This window comes from Neophocaena asiaeorientalis, unplaced genomic scaffold, assembly GCF_003031525.2.
Source record: "Neophocaena asiaeorientalis asiaeorientalis breed wild unplaced genomic scaffold, Neophocaena_asiaeorientalis_V1.1 scaffold388, whole genome shotgun sequence".
Lineage (NCBI taxonomy): Eukaryota > Metazoa > Chordata > Mammalia > Artiodactyla > Phocoenidae > Neophocaena > Neophocaena asiaeorientalis.
The window spans coordinates 4222456-4244324 of NW_020172738.1; positions in this window are offsets into that span (position 1 = coordinate 4222456).

The following is a 21869-nucleotide window of genomic DNA, read 5'->3' on the forward strand; positions in this document are numbered from 1 at the left end:
TTTAGGCGTTGCAGGTCATAGGGTCTAGGTCACAACTACTCAGCTCTGCCATTGTAGCACAAGAGTCCACAGATGACAACTACCTGAATGGGAAGGACTGGGTTCCAGTGAAACTTGATGACACTGAAATTTGAATTTCATATAATTTTCACATCACAAAGTACTATTTTCCCTTGATTTTCTTCCACCCAATTAAGATGTAAAAACTGATCTTAGCTCATGGGCCAAATAAAAGCAGGTGACAGGTCAGATTTGGCCCGTGAGCCATGGTTTCCAACCCTTGCTCTAAATGACCTGCCCTTGCAAACTCTGCATGAGGCCTTGACACTGACCGGAAAAGGGTTAATGGCAGTAAAGCTCCCTAAGCTACCCCATCAACGGGATAAAATCTTAGGCATTAGATGACCTAGAGTCTATCAGAGAAACATTATTCACTCATTATCCCTGTGAGTTATCATTTCACAAATATGCCTGTATTAATTTGCTTGGGCTGCCATAACAGAGTACCACAAACTGGGTAACTTAACAAAAATGTATTGTCTCACAGTTCTGGAGGCTGGAAGTCTAAGATCAGGGTTCCAGCGTGGTTGATGTCTGCTGAGACTTCTCCCCGGGGCTGGCAGATGGCCACCTCCCTACAGTGTCTTTACATGCTCTTTCCTTTTGGGGTATTGTGTCCTAACCTCCTCTTCTTAGGACACCAGTCATATTGGATTAAGGCCCACCCTGATGACCTCATTGAACCTTAATTATCTCTTTAGAGATCCTATGTCCAAGTACAGTTCATTCTCAGGTATTAGGGTCGGGACACGAATATATGAATTTTGTGGGGAGGACACAATTCAGCCCATAACAATGCTTTACAGTCATCCTTTTGTCAAGACCCAAGAGCCAAAACACTTGGGGATGATACGCACAGGAAATGACAAGACTGGTCGTTCTCACAGGTCAGCTGGGATTGACCCTTTGGCTCCAAATAAGACCTCCCTGAGCTAATCCCACCCAGAGCACCCAGTTTCCTGTCTTGGCCAAAAACTCTTGTCAAGGCTACTGATCCACGTGTCCAAACTTGTCGGCCTAAGATAACCTAGTGGAACTTTCAGGCTGGCAGCACATGGACTCTCAATGTAAGGCTCCCCCTGGCAGCCCCGCGTTAGCCCACCACACTGCACACTCCGCCAAGGAAGCAGGAGAAATAGAGCAGGTGTCACCGAGGCTGCAGTGTGTCTGTGACAAAGGACAAAGGCTGGGGGTCCTGGGGAGGAGGGTGGATCCTCTTCCATTCACATCCCTGGTTTTCCACTTGACAAAGCTATATGGCACTAAGAACGGGCTCTTTCTCTCCACATTCACGTGCACATTTTCCAAAACGGCCTTCTGTGCCCTGGTAACCCCAGTATTCCAACCTCGTCGAGAAGTTCTGAGACCCTGTGGGAGGGCCGGTTTCGCTTTCAGTCCTAGAAACATACAAGGATCTTCTCCCAAAAGAAAAGGAAAAGATGGGCAGATTTGTCATGTTACCCACGCACGGCACCTTGACTGTAGCCTTTGTGCCTTGCAGCGTGCTGCTGCCCCTGCCTGGAATGCCTTCCAGCCCAACCTTCCTAATTTCTGCTTCAAGGTCACATCCTCCAGGGAGCCTGCTCTGAAGTCCCCAGGCAGACTGGCGGGGGCACACGTCTATTGTTGCCCTTCCCAACTGCAGCCACAAGGTGGCAGCACAGGGCTGTGTTTGAGAGCCCAAACTGCCTAAATTCAACCACCAGTTCGGTCAACTAGTAGTTAAATGACCCTGGGAAAATCAACTAATGCCTCTCTGTGCCTTTTTTTTTTTTTTTTTTTTGGTCTGAAAGATGGACGCAAAACAGAATCTGCTTCATAAAATCATTGTGTGGATCATACGAGCTAATATGTGAGAAGTGCTCAGAAAGTCCCACGGTAAATGCTCAGTAAGAACTGTTAAATTTCAATTTTCTATTGAGGTGTCTGCCCCTCCCAGCCGACTGTGATTAGTATTTCATGCTTAAACATGAATAGGAGAGAAGCTATTTCATAGGAGCTGCTTAATTCTATCCTAGGGGTTTCACATTTTCAAACTACTTGCGAATTTTCCTGGCCGGTTATAATTACCCCCTCTCCTTCCCCTCCCCCCTGCTTCCTTCCACCCTCCGTGAACTGCTTGGTCAAACACTTTGTTTTCTGTTTTGTTTGTTTTTGCTTTACGCGGGCCTCTCACCGTTGCGGCCTCTCCCGTTGCGGAGCACAGGCTCCGGACGCGCAGGCTCAGCGGCCATGACTCACAGGCCCAGCCGCTCCGCGGCATGTGGGATCTTCCCGGACCGGGGCGCGAACCCGTGTCCCCTGCATCAGCAGGCGGACTCTCAACCACTGCGCCACCAGGGAAGCCCCCACTTTGTTTTTTTATTTCCTCATCGGAGGGAACTTTTGAGAGCAGCTCTAATCATGCCACTCCCCTGCTTCAAAGTCCTGTCTGCTTCGCCGTTGCCTGGAGGGTAAAGTCTGACCACCTCAGCTCAGTTTACAAAGGTCCACCCGGGTTCTGGATTAACTCTAGAGAACCATGAGGTCCTTTTCACTTCCCTTTCAAGAAGGGAAGAGGTCAAGTGAAGACAAGAGGCCTGAGACTAGGAGAGGGAGAGGGGCTGGCGCTTCCTGCCACGTGGAACCTGGAGGACCCACTGGCCATCTCAGTGCAACCAAAGGACACAGACATAGGAACCACCAAGCTGAACCCTGCCAGCCCACAGAACTGCAGGGGGTCATAAAGCAGCTGTTGTTTTAAACCACTAAGTCTTGGGGTGCTTCAGTGAGGCAACAGCAGATAATAGAAACATTCTTAATTATTGGTGGGTTTTCTGAAGACTCCCACCTTTGCCGCTTGCTGACTATTCTGAATTTTGACGGAGCAGGGCTGCGCTAGGCTGACGTGTGGTCAATGTCCACAGAAAGCAGACTTTTCAGAAGACCCAGGGTGTCTAGATCTGGCACTAGCCCGACGTGCTCCTGGGCATGGATAGGTGCCCTTCATCCTTCTCTGAGCTCAAGCCCTGAAAACAATCAGCGCCCACTAAATATGTAATACCTTGAGCTGAATTGAACATAACTCCCTGCAATTTGGCTCTAAGTTCACTATTTCTATTTTCTATGGAAATAAAGAAAAATTGGTAGCCTAAGGATAATTCTTTACATTTAAAAACATGTATTACAGGGCTTCCCTGGTGGCGCAGTGGTTGAGAATCTGCCTGCCGATGCATTAGAAACTGATTGGCTAAAGAAAAAAGTAGCATTTATTTGATTAAACACACTAACAATTTTATGAAATTTTTATTATTTTTTATTTTTTGCGGTTCGCCGGCCTCTCACCGCTGTGGCCTCTCCCGCCGCGGAGCACAGGCTCCGGACGCGCAGGCTCAGCGGCCATGGCTCACGGGCCCAGCCGCTCCGCGGCACGTGGGATCTTCCCGGACCAGGGCACGAACCTGTGTCCCCTGCATCGGCAGGCGGACTCTCAGCCAGCGCGCCACCAGGGAAGCCCAAAATTTTTATTTTTACTCATTTTACTTATTTTTATGCCCCACAGACCCCTGCGTGCTTAAAATCTAAACTTGAGACTTTAGTCAGAGGTGAAATTTAAGTATATGACCCTGACCAGGTAACAAGGTATGATTGTTAAATCTTAGGAAAGAAAGGGAACACAGAAGATTGCCACTTCCTGGTGTCCAGAGGCTGGATGGTGATGGTCAAAATACATGTGTAGACCTGACCGGGGACACCCCAAGCATTACCTACATGGCTGAGAACTCCAGTATTTTGATTCCAGCCATTGCCTACAGCAAAGAAGCAATAAAGTCAAAAGCATATAAACGTCATCATCATTTATTCATTCATTCATTCACTCACTCAGTAAAGCCTTGTCGATCCTGCTGGTCAGTTTCTACATGCCAAGCCCGGTATAGCTCTGGGCATACGACCTTACTAGCCATGGTTACACATTCAACCAACAGCAAATCATTCTCCAGAGAGATAGTGAACATCCGCTGTATTCGTTTTTTATTGCTGCTGTAACAAATTACCACAAACTCTGTGGCTTAAAATACAAATGTATTATCTTACAGTCCCAGAGCTCCAAAGTCTGAATGGGTCTCACTAAAGAAAGTCAAGTTGTCTTCCGAGGCTCTGGGAGAAGATGGGTGCCTTTTAGAAAAGCTGCATTGCCTTGTGGTCCATCTCACTACAGAATCACAGTTACCCAGGAAAAAATGACAATATGAATTATCAATTCATATTGAAAAATAAACAAATAAATCTTCCCTGCAACCTCTTAGCAAAGTTCAAAGTGGGAAATGGATCACAGAAGCCAGATAAAAACATCCTAAACACCTTCATCTCCTGACTCTCCAGTGCCCTCCACACCAGAGTGTGGCCAAACTTCTCACATCTCCCCCGTCTCTCAAAACTACCCCCAAATTTCCAAAGAACTCAGTCTGGGCTTTCGTCTCTCATGAACCACCTATTTTCTTTCCTTGTCTAATCCTTCCCTTTTCTCCAGATATAAGTTGATTTTGTCTTTTTGAACTTCTTTCATTCTCTGCTCTCAGAGCTAGCAGGCAAACTCAAAAACTATGGGGTGGAGGGGAAGATGCCATTTTTACCCATAACTCGCTTTCATCTGTGTAACATATGCGACACCTTATCTAAGACACTGTGCACACCCAGATATATGTACCATGATGATCCCACTTCTGTAATTTTACCTAGGAATAGGTGGCATGCAAGGGGCTAAGTGCAAGAAAACAAAGCATCTTCTATGCTTTTGTGAATGTTTGGTTTTAAATGCACCCAGAAACATGTTTCCACACATATTCAACAAAATACCTCAGGCTCTTTTGAAGACAAAGAACATAGCTGTGACTGTGTTAGTCATTTAAGAAGCTGTTTTCTCCACTGTGAAAACAGAGCCTGGGGAACTGTCTGTAAAGACGCTTTACAGCCAATTATGAAACTTGACCCTTTCCTCGTCTGGTGCCCTTTACTCTCTTGTGCCGTGTGCTAAGCGGCGGCACCCTGATTTTGCATAATTGTAATTCAAGCAAGTGAGCATTCTCTGTGCTATTTATGCAGCCAGCTTTCTTCTGTAGACCAGAACATGTGTGCAGAACACCACAAAAGTGCTCCAGCCCCAGCTAGTAGCCGTAGCTGATGTTCCTTCAAAGGCAAACCATACCCCATTTAAAGTAGGATGTTCGATGAAAATATACCTGGGACCTGCCACCTTCCATGTATTCACACAGATTTTAGTAGATGACTTCTGCTATCAAATGGTTCCTGGGTGTAGGTTTTGGAAAAGAAAGGGAACATATGAGTCACTGAATACAGGTGAAAGCGTGAACCCTCCTCTTCTTTCACCCCATCGACCTAAAGCACGGAATGGGGATGGGGTGAGGACACCAAGACCAACCACGATCTTCTTCACCAATTCCTCAGGCCAGCCCTCCAAAATACCACCCTGAATGCCAGCCAACTGCCTCTCATAAATCAACATCATTGGGATATAGTCCAGCAAACTTGCACACACCTATGCACGTGGAGGCGCCCACATCCTGTGCTCGAGGAAGCTGACTGTCTATATGATTTGCTAAGCAGCTCCTTTGTGCCTTTTCTGTTTGTCCATCCTTGTTTTCCTTAGACCTTAATCATAAAGATGAGACCATTAGGCAACATTCAACTTAGCTCCTGATTTCTGCTCTTCTAAGTATACGTAATACCTCGCCTAACGTGTTGACTCCTTTCCTGGATAAGCAGGAATAACAATGAAGAATCAAGTAAAGAATGACTGACTCTCTACCCCTAGCTTCCCCTAGGAAAATTTGCAGGTGGACCCTGTGGGTGCAGGCAAACCACAGGGCCAAGAGAACATCCAACTAAAGGTGGACCACGTGAGCAAGACAGCACCCCAGGGAAGATGGGTAGAAGTCAGCAGTCCTGCACGCAATGGAAAAATGACCTCCTGCCTTAATGGTTAACTGAGATTGTTTCCCCTTTTTCTCTTTAAAAATTGTCCTGGCTGAGCAAAATCTTGGGAGTTGGTCTCTGGATGCAAGTCCACCTTCTCCCCAGATTGCCAGCTTTTCTGAATAAAGCATCTTTCTTCTCTACCAAAGCTTGCCCCTCGATTTATTGGTTGTTGAGTGGCCAGCAGCCCAACCTGAGTTCAATTACACTAAGTATCTTCACCTGTAAATTTAGGTTCTGGAAATGGGAACAGTGCTCACTGAATCCCAAACACATCAAGAAATATTGTTGTGATTAGAGTCTTAGCCAAATAATGGCCAAAAAAAGAAAGTTGTCTACTGAATGGAGAATACACATTGACACTGTGGTTGTGAAAATATATAAGCAATAAGCTATTTTTTTCAAAACTAATAAAGCTTTGTGTTTCTTTGGTTTTATTTTTAACATCTTTATTGGAGTATAATTGCTTTACAACGTTGTGTTAATTTCTGCTGTATAACAAAGTGAATCAGCTATATGCATATGTATGTCCCCATATCTCCTCCCTCTTGCGTCTCCCTCCCACCCTCCCTATCCCACTCCTCCAGGTGGTCACAAAGCACGGAGATGATCTCCCTGTGCTATGCAGCTGATTCCCACTAGCTATCTATTTTACATTTGGTAGTGTAGATATGTCAATGCCACTCTCTCACTTCGTCCCAGCTTACCCTTTCCCCTCCCCGTGTCCTCAAGTCCATTCTCTACATCTCTGTTTTTATTCTTGTCCTGCCCCTAGGTTCATCAGAACCATTTTCTTTTTTTAGATTCCATACATATGTGTTAGCTTACGGTATTTGTTTTTCTCTTTCTGACTTACTTCACTCTGCATGACAGTCTCTAGGTCCATCCACCTCACTACAAATAACTCAATTTCGTTTCTTTTTATGGCTGAGTAATATTCCATTGTATATATGTGCCACATCTTCTTTATCCATTCATCTGTCGATGGACACTTAGGTTGCTTCCATGTCCTGGCTATTGTAAATAGTGCTGCAATGAACATTGTGGTACATGACTTTTTTTTTTTTTTTTACTTTGGCATGAAACGTATTTTTCACGGAATTGTGTCCTTACTTTTAATAAACGCAAAACTGAAACAAACTTTAACAAATATGGTATGATACCACTTATATGTGGAATCTAAAAAAATGATACAAATGAACTTATCTAAAAAACAGAAATAGACTCACAGACATAGAAAACAAACTTACGGTTACCAAAATGGAAAGGAGGTGGGGATAAATTAGAAGTTTGGGATTAACATAGACACATTACTATATATAAAATAAACAAAAAGGACCTACTATATAGCACAGGGAACTATATTCAATATTTTGTAATAACCTATAATGGAAAAAAATAATATGTCTACATATCTATATGTATCTATGTGTGTCTATTTACAACTTTAGCCATTAGGTAATTTTTTCTAACTTTGGTCTGATTAGTTGATGAGGTCCTAATCACAAGACAATGTCTCGTCTTCTTCCTGATCTTAGTGGAAATGGTTTCAGTTTTTCACCTTTGAGAACAATGTTGGCTGTGGATTTGTCATATATGGCCTTTATTATGTTGAGGTAGGTTCCCTCTATGCCTATTTTCTCGAGAGTTTTCTATCATATATGGGTGATGAATTTTGTCAGAAGCTTTTTCTGCATCTATTGAGATTATCATATGGTTTTATCCTTCAATTTGTTAATATGGTGTATCACATTGATTGATTTGTGTATATTGAAGAATCCTTGCATTCCTGGGATAAATCCCACTTGATCATGATGTATGATCCTTTTCATGTGCTGTTGGATTCTGTTTGCTAGTACTTTGTTGAGGACTTTTGCATCTATGTTCATCAGAGATATTGGCCTGTAGTTTTCTTTTTTAATGACATCTTTGTCTGTTTTTGGTATCTGGGTGATGGTGGCCTTGTAGAATGAGTTTGGGAGTGTTCCTCCCTCTGCTATATTTTTGACGAGTTTGAGAAGGATAGGTGATGGCTCCTCTCTAAATGTTTGAGAGAATTTGCCTATGAAGCCATCTGGTCCTGAGCTTTTGTTTTTTGGAAGATTTTTAATCCCAGTTTCAATTTCAGTGCTTGTGATTGGTTTGTTTATATTTTCTATTTCTTCCTGGTTCAGTCTTGGAAGGTTGTGCTTTTCTTAGAATTTGTCCATTTCTTCCAGGTTGTCCATTTTATTGGCATAGAGTTGCTTGTAGTAATCTCTCGTGATCCTTTGTATTTCTGTAGTGTCCGTTATTACATCTCCTTTTTCATTGCTAATTCTATTGATTTGAGTCTTCTTCCTTTTTTTCTTGATGAGTCTGGCTAATGGTTTATTAATTTTGTTTATCTTCTCAAGGAATCAGCTTTCAGTTTATTGATCTTTGCTCTTGTTTCCTTCATTTCTTTTTCATTTATTTCTGATCTGATCTTTATGATTTCTTTCCCTCTGCGAACTTTGGGGAATTTTGTTCTTCTTTCTCTAATTGTTTTAGGTGTAAGACTAGGTTGTTTATTTGAGATTTTTCTTGTTTCTTGAGGTAAGATTGTATTGCTATAAACTTCCATCTTAGAACTGCTTTTGCTGCATCCCATAGGTTTTGGGTCGTTGTGTTTTCATTGTCATTTGTTTCTAGGTATCTTTTGATTTCCTCTTTAATTTCTTCAGTGATCTCTAGGTTATTAAGTAGTGTATTGTTTAGCCTCCATGTGTTTCTATTTTTTACAGATTTTTTCCTGGAATTGATACATAGTCTCATAGCGTTGTTGTTGGAAAAGATACTTGATACGATTTCAATTTTCTTAAATTTACCAAGGCTTGATTTGTGACCCAAGATACGGTCTATCCTGGAAATGAGAGGAAAGCTGGTCATTAATCATTAATGGTGCGTGTGAAGTTCATCTCTTCCAATCTCACCTAACCTGCCTCTCTTTGGCATTATACACAATTTACTGTTTTGAAGAATTATTGGATCCTTTTCTTTACCATGCATCAAAATAAAATAGGTGGAAGTTTGGGGGAAATGAACATAGAGAAAGGTTTTTCATAAAGCATACCCTTTTCCTGCAGGAAGAAAGATCTCAGGGTGGATCAGTAGGAACAAATTAGAGAAGCTGAATTCTTGGGAAGCAACGGCAAAGGAAAGTAAACCACCAACATTTTTCTTGGCTCAAGTGCAGATGGCTTTTGTTGATCGCTTATTTTCTTTCTTGCTTATTTATGTTCCACTTTATTTCACAAAGGACTTGAGATAGCTTTCAGAAAACACGCAGAAAGATAAAGTTGAAAAAGTAATGGCAAAGGGAAAATATAGGTGTGTAAATCAAAGCTAAGAGGAGAGATTAATACAGAGAAATATACATTATTCAGTGCTACCCACCACTAGAGTCAATAAAAAGATTTTAGGCTTCCTTCCAATCAAAGTCAGGCAGAGAGAGTTATGAAACCTATTTAACATTGTATCCTTAGTGTTTAAAGTACATACTTTAAAAAAAGTTTTTAGAAGTTTTTTTGGTAGATGACTTTTGCAAGAAGGGGCACTAGACTCTAACCCCTTCTCAATAAACCAGACTAACTGATTCTTTCATGGACCACAAAGACAATCATAAAGTTGCTGTGTCTTTCTGATTTTAAAAATAATTTTAAAAATAATTTTATAGTGTGTATATGTGCGCATACCAATGTATAGTAATGTTGAGGAAGGTCTTATATCATTTCGTGAGAAGAATGTAATATTGATTCCAAACTAAGGGCCATGCCAGAGGAGAAATGTGTAGGGACATTCCACTTATAAAATTCACTACTTCACTAGATTGAAGGAGAAAATTTAAAAGACTATCTCAATTTTTTTATGCAGAAAAAAATTTCATAAAATTTGAAAGCTGTTTATGGTTTATGAAAAGAATATCTCTTATCCACCTAGGAATGTCTAGTTAACTTACAACAAACATTATGTTTAACAGAGAGACTTTAGCTGTATTCTAGTTACTGTCAGAAACAATACCGGGATGCCTAGAAATACTAATAGAACCAACTGATAAATCATTAGATCTAATAAGAGAGCTTAGAAGGGTGACCAGATGTAGGACCAAATAGAAGAAATCAATAGCAGTTCTTTATATACCTCTCTTAAATGCAGGATATTCAACACCTATAATTTCCTAGGATTGCTGTAACAAAGTGCCACAAACTGGGTGAGTGAAAACCACAGAAATTTATTGTTTCACAGTCCTGGAGGCCAGGAGTCTGAAATCAAGGTGCCTGCAGGACCACGCTCCCTCTGAAACCTGTACGAGAGGATCCTTCCTTGCCTCTTCCTAGCCTCTGGTGGTTTTCTGGCTATCTTTGGCATTCCTTGGCTTGAAGCTGCCTAACGCCAATCTCTGCCTTCCTTATCACGTGGTGTTCTTCCTGTGTGTCTGTCTTCATATGGCCATCTTCTTATAAGGACACCAGTCCTATTGACTTAGGGGCTCACCCTGCTCCAGTATGACCTCATCTCAGCTAATTACATCTACAATGACCCTATGTCTAAATAAGGTCACATTCTGAGGTCCTGGAGGGTTGTGACTTCAACATATGAATTGTTGAGGGGGAAAGATACCATTCAACCCATTACAATGCTCACCTGCGGCAGAATATAGCAAGTGCCCTAGAGTGGGCCAGGCGAAAGGCTATGGGTAAGAGACAAGAGTGATGCCTTGTACCCCAGCACCTTACGAAAGGCGGAGAGAGCACTTCAAATTGACTTTGTAGGGACTTCCCTGGTAGCGCAGTGGTTAAGAATCCACCTGCCAATGCAGGGGACACGGGTTCAAGCCCTGGTCTGGGAAGATCCCACATGCCACAGAGCAGCTAAAGCCCGTGCGTCACAACTATTGAGCCTGCGATCTAGAGCCCGCGAGCCACAACTACTGAGCCCACGTGCTGTAACTACTGAAGCCCACATGCCTAGAACCCATGCTTCACAACAAGAGAAGCCACTGCAAGGAGAAGCCCGTGCACCACAACGAAGAGTAGCCCCCGCTCGCCACAACTAGAGAAAGCCCGCACGCAGCAACTAAGACCCAACACAGCCAAAGATAAAATAAATAAATTTTAAAAACAAATTGACTTTGTAAATTTGGTCCAGGTGGAGAAAAATCATCGAATTTTTGACATCAGAAATAGTGGAAGAAAGTGTGTGAGTTAATGCAAATATAGATTGAATGAAGAGAAATTGAAAAAATTAAATTCAGAAAAAAGGCTGAGGGGGGGTCTTGAAGGCATTGGTACATGAGCAATTAGGAAATCGGACCCTTCCTCGTTTTATCAGGAAAGAGCATTTTGCAGGAAAGAGCTCTCTGCAGGAGGCCCCTTTTGTCTCGTCATGAACCTTAAACCAGGCGCCACCATGCTCCACTCATGTCTGGCCCTAGCACACCTTTCAAATCTTTTGATCACACAATGTCTTGAGTAACCTGTTAGTTCTTTCCATAGAACAGAGAAGTAGAAATGAAGAATAAGTAATTAACAGATTACCAAATCTCTTCCCTACCTCCCGCTTCAGTCATCTCGTGAAAAAAACTGTGTGAACAAAATAGCATCAAGAGAAAGATTGCAAGAAGTCCACAAGCCCGCACACAAGCCGACACACAAGCCGGCACACAAGCCGACACACAAGCCGGCACACAAGCCTGCACACAGTGGGGAACGACAACTCTGACCCCTTATCTCAATGACTAACTGAGATCACTTCTCTTTTTCCTTTTAAAAACTGTCATGGCTGAGCAGAATCTTTGGAGGTGGTTTCTGGGGGACACTGAGTCCACCATCTCCCCAGATTGCCGGAATTCTGATTAAAAGCAACTTTCCTTTCTACCAATATTTGCCTCTCTTGGGTGTTGATTTTCAAGCAGCAATCAGCCAGACCCGAGTTCGGTAACACTAGTCCAATCTCTACAGACATTCAGTTACCCATTCTTTTTCTTTTTTTCACTCTACTGATTTGTATTGAGCGACCAGCACAAGCTATTCCTGGTTCTGGAGACATAGCACTAAACCAGACTCTCATGACACCTGCAGTAAATATGGGAGGGATCAGACCATAAAAGGCAAATTCCTATCATTTCAGTATGTGAGAAATACTATGATGACAGTCAAACAGAGCAAGGGCAGAAGGCATCTCTGAGGAAGTAGCTTTTGACTGAAGGATGGCAAGGGGCCAGAAGTGCAAAAATCTAGGGAAAGTGTGTTCTAGGAAGATGGAACAGTAGGTGCAAAGGCCCTGAGGCAGGGAAGATTAACATACTGCCTGGAGCACAGAGTGTGGGAGAACACTAGAAGCCAGTAGCCAAGGACCAGATCACACAGAGACTTGGTCAGGAGAAGCCTTCAAATGGCAATGAGTTTTAAACAGAAATGCTAATATTCAATTCACGTTGTTCATGTCAAGGTTTGAGGGGTGTGGAAAAATACAATAATATCACCAAATAACGTCAGCAAAGCTGATTGGTGGGGTGCTCAGAAGAGACCTGACTCTCGTTGGAGTCTCTTTCTTGATTTCACCACTATTCCAAAAAATAAAAATCAATAAGATATGCTTCTGAATGTGAAAATATCTATACTTAAATGAAAAAAGACAGTCGTCTGCTGGGACAGGAATGGGACAGACATCTTGTTTCATACTTCATAAACTTCTATATTGTTTGAATTTTTCCAGTCTTGTATTCACATACTACCTGTGTCATTTTTTTAAAGTATGGCTAAGATGGCAACAGCTCATTTTAACTAGTTCTTCAAAGACAGCATCAATTTTAAGTGTCTTATCTGTAAACCCATCCCAGACATACCTCCCTGAGGTTACACCCAAAACTATCTAATCAGATTTCAGGTGTTCCTGAATCTCCTTAATCATACATCCCCAGGCAGTTTCTTGGCTTTGATTATTTCTTCATGAACCGACATCATCATGACTTTTTTTTCCTCTGAAAAAAATGGTGGGTCTTCCCTGGTGGCGCAGGGGTTGAGAGTCCGCCTGCCGAGGCAGGGGACACGGGTTCGTGCCCCGGTCCGGGAAGATCCCACATGCCGCGGAGCAACTGGGCCCGTGAGCCACAACTACTGAGCCTGCGCGTCTGGAGCCTGTGCTCCGCAACAAGAGAGGCCGCGATAGTGAGAGGCCCGCGCACCGCGATGAAGAGTGGCCCCCGCTCTCCGCAACTAGAGAAAGCCCTCGCACAGAAACGAAGACCCAACACAGCAAAAATAAATAAATAAATTTATTAAAAAAAAGAAAAAAGAAAGAAACAGTCACAAGACAAGGCAGCTCCCATTCTACCATGTAACAGCTTAGAATACTATTCACATGTCGTGAAAATTCCTAAACATTAAAAGGGAAACACTTAAAAATAAATGGTGCAAAAATTTTAATGTACAAAAAAAGACAAACAGTGAAAAATAAATTTCCCTCTCTCTCCTGTCCTTCAGCCACCCAATTCCCCTCCCTTGTCATTATCTTGAGTATCTTTTTAAAGCAGTAGTCCCCAACCTTTTTGGCACCAGGTTTCAAGGTTTCCTGGAAGACAATTTTTCCACGGGCAGGGCGGGCAGAGGGGGTTGCTCAGGCCGTAATGGGAGCGACGGAGGACAGCAGATGAAGCTTCGCTCGCTCACCTCCTGCTGTGTGGCCCGGTTCCTAACAGGTAGCCGTCTGTGGCCCTGGGGTTGTGGACACCTGTTCTGAAGCATAGGTTACCATTGTGTTCCTCACTTTGAAAGTAATACAGAGACAGCTGCTTCATTTTTGTTCATTGCTACATTTGATTCTTTTTCATCTATGTACTGTAACTGAACTAAGTCTCCCTTGGATGGATCTTTAAAGGTTTCCGTTTTTTTTTCCTTCTACAAATAACGCAACAAGTATCCTGGTACACACATCATTTTGCCCCTGCAGGATGCATAGATTATATTAGAAATCTTCCTAATTTTATTCTTAGAAGTTAATTTTGATTCTAGTTCGAGGCTCCCTTAATACTATGTGTTCTGTTTAAACTACTCCACCTTGGTGGGTTTACAATAAGAGTATGTGTTATGAACTGAATTGTGTCCCCTCAAAATTCATATGTTGAAGGTTTAATCTCCAGTGTGACTGTATTTGGAGATAGGACCCGTTAGGAGGTAATTAAAGATAAAGGAGGTCATTAAGGGTGAGGCTCTGATCCAATATTACGGAGGTCCTTATAAGAGAAAGAGACCAAGGATGTTAGCACACAGTTAAAAGGCAAGAAGATGCCTGTCTGCAAACCAAGAGGCCTTAGTATAGAGAGGCCTCAGGAGAAACCAAACCTTCCAAGACCTTTATCTTGGACTTCCAGCCCCCAGAACTGGAGGTATAAATTTAAATAAAATAAATAAATTTCTGTTGTTCAAGCCATTCATTCTGCGGTATTTTGTTATGACATCCTTAGGAAATGAATGCAGTATGTACTCTTGGCAGATGATGGAATTAGAAGTTACTTAAATTGTTTAGTATGTTACACCATATTTCTTAGTAATTGATCCTTGATATTTGTGTAATTAAAAACTAAATATTACAATACTTTTTTCTTTATCACTGGAGGTTTAATTCAGTATCATATTATTTTAGGTTAATTAGTCTAACAAATATTAAAAAACAGTTATTACTTAAATCAGTTGACAATGTAGGGTAGATTGAGGGCACCATGCTATTAGTTCAGGTTCTTGGCAAGTTCTAAAGATACTCTCATGTTGACGAAACCTGAGTCACTGATTAATACAGAAAGTCAGTAAGGCTCTGTTTTAACTTCAGGCATCTTTATGAAAATTGGTCTTTTTTCCTTTGACAACAAAGAGAACCATGAGTCAAGTCCAAAGAGAAATCTAAATAGACCAAATCTCACCTTTCCAAAGTGTAAGGTGTGTGTGTGTAAACATATATATATACACACACACATATACACACACACACGGTATACACAGTGTCTACTCAAACAGTATATATTAGGAAACTAGAGTATGTACCAAGCCCTATGACCCATACAAAGTATGTTTGGGGTCTACAGTCTGAATCTAATATTCCTCTTAGAAGTGAAGGCAAAAGATCTTGATTAGATAAGTAGACCAAAACAGCGATTTTTTCAAGCCGAGATCTTTTTTGGTTTAGCCAACATAGCAAATTAAGCAGACCTGCTTCTTCTTGGAACGCTCATGCCACTGGAATAGAATAAATACACCACGAATGGGAACAGAATGATTTATGAGAGAATTTCACCTGTAATTCCTTGGACGGCTCTTTTAGGCTGTTATCAACTCCCTTTACCTTTATGCCTTACAGAGTGAAACAAACAACCTTAAAGGAAATGGTCAGTCCCTCACCTAATCGTTGTCCCTATTTAATACAAATTTTTAAATGGGCTACCTTGTACAGTATCCCATATCTCTCAGAAAAAAAGAATAAAGGCCACCATACACTGTTCCATCACTCTGTCAGTCAGCTTAGGCTGCCATAACAAAACACCATAGCCTGGGTGTTCCACAGCAGAGGTGTATTTTCTCACAGTTCTGGAGGCTGGAAGTCTGAGATCAGTGTACCAGTATGGTCAGGTTCTGGTGAGGGCTCTCTTCCTGGCTTGTAGACGGCCACCTTCTCACTGTGTCTTCACATGGCAGAGAGAGAGCTCTGGTGTCTCTTCCTCTTCTTGTACTGATCCTATCAAGAGGCCCACACCTTCAGGACCTCATCTAAACATAATTAACTCCCAAAGACCCCATCTCCAAATACTGTCACATTGGGGTTTAGGACTTCAGCACATGAGTTTGGGGGATACATTTCAGTCCACAGCAATCACCATTGTTATCTCGCCCATGTGTAATGGTAGATGTTGTCGACATTTATTGGGGTTTGTACTTGCCCACAAATACCCTGGCTGTCCCTCTGCCATTGTTTCAAGTCCTTGTTGTTTGTCCCAGGATTACTGACATAGCTGCAGTTCTCCCCATGAACCAATTAACTGCAGGTTGCTGCACAAAAGTCCCTCCTCGAAAACCTTCACTGGCCTACAGCACTGCTGCATGTCAGAGCTCCACCACCGGCAGCTGCTGTGTGCTTTAAGCAAGTTATTTAAGCTCTCTGTGCCATGGGCATAATAATAGGGCTTCTATCAAAACATGTAGTACATTCTTAGAAGAATGCCTGGCTTTTAAGGGCAACATGTGTGCTGGTCAGTGCTGTTATTGTAAATGACAGACCTAGTCTTTTCAGTGCCCATTTCTAACTATTTATATTGATATACTCTGTACTTAGGTCAAACTCATGGCTTGCTAGTTCCCATATGTGTCTTGAACCTTTCCATCCCTCATTTGTTTGCCCTACTTCTAGAATATCTGCCTCCAAACATCTTCACCTGTCAAAACCTTACTAATTCTTCAAAACACATCTCAAAATGTCATCTCTTTCTTGAAGCTACTCTACCCTTTGCACCCATTTCCCATCCAACCATGAGGAGCCCCTCCTGCCATGATACACAACATCATGGACTTTTGGTACGTTTATTACTATTCTGTCTTGTGTTCATGGTTATTTGTGTATGGCTGGATTGTAAATCACACCAGGGCATAATTATTTGTGTATCCTTGAGAGCCCCCACCCACGGAAGACCATAATTAAAGCTAGTTTAATAAAAAAAAAACTCTAATCATAAAACAAGGGAAACTGTTCAGAATTTATTTTTGTATTTTATTAAGAGATTTTTAGGGCACCATCTAGAAGAAACTCTATGGCCACAGGAAGAACAGAACATTTATGGTAAAAACAAGAAGACAATGCATAGACAGAAAAGAATTTAACAACAAAGGTGTAAATCATCACCTCAGTTTTCTGAGCTCAATAACCAAGATGTTCTCCATCTTTTTTCTTGGATGACATTGAATAAAATATCCACGTGACCATCTTAAAAATAGAAAAAGTTACTTAAAGTCAGAGAATAAGAACCAAAGAGGAAAGTATGATAAAGCCCAGGTGGCAGAGAGACAGCACAGAGCAGACGGAGGGGTGGAGGGAAGCCTTAGCAGTGGGAGCAATCAGACGCCCCAGCAGCGCCTGCAGACCAGCCCGCTTAGCAGCAGCGTTGCTTCCGGCAGCAGCTCTCTTGCTGGCAGCAGCCCTTCCACAGCCGCAGCCACACGGGCTGCAGCTCCAGGTGCTGCGATGGCGGCAGACCGCGGGGACGCTGCAGCAGCCCCCAGGGCCGCCGTAGCAGCAGGGGCAGCAGCTGGGGCAGCAGCCGACCTGGGAGCATCTGCACGGGGCGCAGCTGCCGCCACCCCAGCCGAGGCAGCCACCACACCTTCCACAGCCACAGCTGCCCACGGTGTCGGGAGAGAGGACTCGGGAGAGGTGAGGAGGGAGACCCAGGAGGGGAGGGAGGTCTGATGCCACCTTCTGCTGGCGAGGCTCTTATATACCATCTTCAGGGGCTGAGCCCAGAATACACAGCTTGTGCCTTGTTGTAGATCCCACTTCCTATAAAAGACCTCACGAGGCCCCTTACGTCCTTCCTTATTGAGGTCTTGTCTGGTGAATATTGCTATTTTAACCTTTACCTGTCTCTTAAATCTATATTTGAATTAGAACACACTTCTAACAGTTGTGTGCCCGTAAGAACTTAAATGTGCATGTACTATATGGTTTGCCCCAGCGTCTAGAGTAGCGCCTGGCCCGTCCTAAGTGTTCAACAGTCAGCTGTTGAATTAGATAAATGCCTGCACTGAAAATTTTAAAACAATCTTCATTTTGTATGACCATGAGAGTGTGAATCTAGGGCCAGGTAAAAGTCCCATGTTTCTACATATACTTCTTAGTCATCGCGGGTTAGAAAAAAAAGAAGATTGTTTTTCTCTCTACTGGGATTCATTACTAACCCTTAAGTTACAAAAACCTCTTGGAAAAATAAGTGAAAAGCCAGACCCAAAAGGGAAAGAGTCAGCTTCCCTAAATGTATTATATCTCATATTATACCTCACCTTAGAACACAGCTATGTTTTTTTCTGGCTCCCTGAGATTCTTTGTTCACCAGAAGAATTGCTTGATCATTAAAAGTTACAAAAAAAAAAAAAAAAAAACTTGTGTGATGTCATATGCTAAAAATATAATTTTGTGTAGCCTACTCCTAAGTCATCTGCTGAGAGGGAAGTTCCTACTTGTTGTCTGTCTGTTAATTAACTGGGAAAACAAAAATAAAAAAGATTTCATCCGGTGGCTGGCCTTCTCTCATGCCTCTCCAGGTTTAAGACCTGTGGCCAGCCCAGCGTTTCAGCCCGATCATGGCCCAGGGGAACGTTTATTCGAAATGAATGGTCTCCATCTGGCTGGCTCTACCTGTTCAGCATTCTTCTTTCTCCCCAGGTAGCCTGCAGGTGTGAACGGTCGTCCATAGAGATGCGCTCTTGCTTGCCTGTCTTGAAAACCGAGGCCTGCCCGGCTGCTCCCAGGGCTCCAGGCAGCTCACAGGGAAGGGACCCACTGCACAGTCTCCCTCGAGACTTGCACTGCAGCTTCTGGATCCGAGATGCCCAGGCTTTGGCGGGTCCGTGCTTCTCCCAGGATGTTGGTGTCCCTGGATTGACAACTGGCACCTCTTTGATAAGTTTATCTTTTTAAAAAAAAAAAAAATTATTTATTTATGGCTGTGTTGGGTCTTCGTTTCTGTGCGAGGGCTTTCTCCTGTTGTGGTAAGCGGGGGCCACTCTTCATCGCGGTGCGCGGGCCTCTCACTATCGCGGCCTCTCACTATCGCGGCCTCTCTTGTTGCTGCGGAGCACAGGCTCCAGACACGCAGGCTCAGTAGTTGTGGCTCACGGGCATTGTTGCTCCACAGCATGTGGGATCCTCCCAGACCAGGGCTCGAACCCGTGTCCCCTGCATTGGCAGGCAGATTCTCCACCACTGCGCCACCAGGGAAGCCCAAGTTTACCTTTTGAAAGCAAGAGGAAGAAGACTGAAAATGCCCTCCTTTGATCTACTTCTCACCCACCGGCAGGCTGTCAGGACTCTCCCAGCCCTCCAGTTCGGGTGCCCGGCATCGTGGAGAAACTCTTCTGCACTTGTGGAAACTCGAACCATCTACGATGGTCGTGTCTGAGATGCAGGCAACGTTCTGAGGCCCCTGGGGCTGCTTTTTCCCTACACGGTCGGCCATCACTTTTCTACTTCTGAACTAAAGATGTAACACACAACTATTTCATCCCTAACAGAAAACTCAAGGTTATGAGGCTGCTTGCTAAAAATAACAAGTTATCATGGCACAGGTACTCAAGAAGGAAGTAAATAAAAGGTCTTGGGAGATTCTTCTGTGGAAATTGGGCTAAAAAAGGGGGGGGCTGTCAGTATGTAAGGGCCTCCCCCAGCAGAAGGCGGCACCAGACCTCCCTCCCTTCCTGGGTCTCCCTCCTCACCTCTCCCGACACCATGGGCAGCTGTGGCTGTGGAAGGTGTGGTGGCTGCCTTGGCTGGGGTGGCGGCAGATGCTCCCGGGTCGGCTGCTGCCCCAGCTGCTGCCCCTGCTACTACGGCTGCCCTGGGGGCTGCTGCAGCGCTCCCGCGGTCTGCCGCCATCGCCGCACCTGGAGCTGCAGCCCGTGTGGCTGTGGCTGTGGAAGGACTGCTGCCAGCACAGAGAGCTGCTGCCGGAAGCAATGCTGCTGCTAGGTAGCCGATGGTCTCTGTCTCTAGGGTAAGAGATGCTAGGAGCTCAGCTCACAGCATTTGGTAAGACTCTCCTCCATCCCTCCAGCCCTCTTCCTCCTGTCCCAGGTACCTTGATGGCTTGGAACTGCTCTTCTGCCCCTTTTAGGCTTAAGTTTCAGGGCTTGTTCTTTCCCTTCAGTGTGGTGTCATGATGACAATTTCTTCTCCCTGTATCTTCAGAACTTAGCATAAGGAGGTATTTATTCTCTGTCATCTTTGTAATCTTGTCTCCTCTTGGAAAAAAAAAAGATGAAAGACCAGCATACACTACCAACATTAGTGCGTGGGAACACAGCCTCTCGTGTCAAAAATCTATTTATGTTATAAACATAACGAAGTAAAATCATGATAGGTAATATTTCGTTTTTTTGAAAACATTACATACGATGGATTTTTTGTTCTTTCCTGTTGTACATTTACTAACTTTTTCCCCGTTTCTATGTTTTGTTAAAAAAAAAAAGGAACTCTTTCTTAATTAAAAAATGATCTTTTCTTATTCTAATATGTCTCTCTGTTCTATGAGTTGTATACCAGCCCATGGGTGAGGCCAATGGCACAAAAGACGAAGAGTGATACACAAAGATCGGGATAGGTTTCAGTTAATGGATGATTGGTCCTCTACTGTCCTACATCTGGTTTTACAATAAAGATAGAAATTTGGGGGGAAATCCCCAACATTTAGTTGTCAATATCATTGAGGGAAATTCCTGTGCTCTCCTACAGATGCTGTTGTGACGTCTGTGTCTGCATCTGAGTTCTGGTTTTAAGAGTTGACAGCCCCGTTGTGGCTGGTCAGAGCTTCACTCTCTCTATGTGTTTTTTACTCACTCATTCAGCCAGCAAATACGTACTGTATTAGGCCAGATATTCAGCCAAGCACTAGAGGTCTGAAGCTAAACAATCACTTGCCTTCAAGGAGTCAACATCAGAGAGGGAAATGGAGGGTCAATTACAGTACAGCTTTCTATTTCAGTTTTCTTTGTCTGGTCACCTTTTCTCAGTGATTGATTCTATATCAGCAATTCAAATAGAATTTTGGGTACATTATTGCTGCCACTTTGATGAGTACCAATGTAAGAGACACTCAATTCACTTCCTGTATAAGCCAACCAAAGGAATAGTTGACACCTTCCACAGGGCTTTTCACCCAGCCTCCCAGCAACAAATGACACAGTTGACCACGCCCTCCTCCCTGGTAACACCACCGTACCCTTTTTTTTCTCCTTCCTATTCAGCCTTTTCTGCGGGTCCTTTCCCAGCATTGGTACCCAAGGCTCAGGACTTTGCCCTCTTCTCCATCATTCTACACCCTCATCTGATCTCTACTCTTTTTTCTTTCCCATAGTACTCACCACTTTCTAACATACCATAACATTCATGACTTTACCATGCTTACCCTTTGTCAATCTCTCTGCCTCACCCCACACCCAACTAGAATGTACAAAGATTCTCACTCTTGTTCACTGACATTTCTCTAGCACCTAGAACAGTGACTGGCACATAGTATGTACTCAAGAAATAGCTTCATAATGAACAGATGATTTTTTTAAACTTTTTTAATCATAGAAAATGTCAAACACACACAAAAGTGGAGAACAGTACAAGAAGTTCCTAAGAACCATCACCCAAGACAACAGCTGTTAACACATGGCTCATCCCTTGTCATCTATGCCCTCACCCACCCCCCTCCCACCACTGGATCATACAGAATGGAGTCCTCACATCATCTCCTCAGCAAATATATTTAGGTTTCTATGAATGAAAGAATCCCTCATCATCTCTCTCTGGCTTAGACTATGGCTAAGAGAGATCGGAGAAGCACAGCAGTAAACTTCTCAAGGTCCAAGGTGAGGAGGTCTCTCGGGGAGGTGTGTAGAGGAAATGCATGACACCCTCACCTTTAAGAAAACTTCAGTTTTCCCTGGGAGGGCCCTACAGTATACTCATTGCCGCTCCTGTGGTGCATCCTGGTAATTTATGGGCAGACTTCTTAAAAGTTACAGGAGGATGAGAATAGAAAATCTAAGCCAATAGGACTTAGTGACCCAAGACGC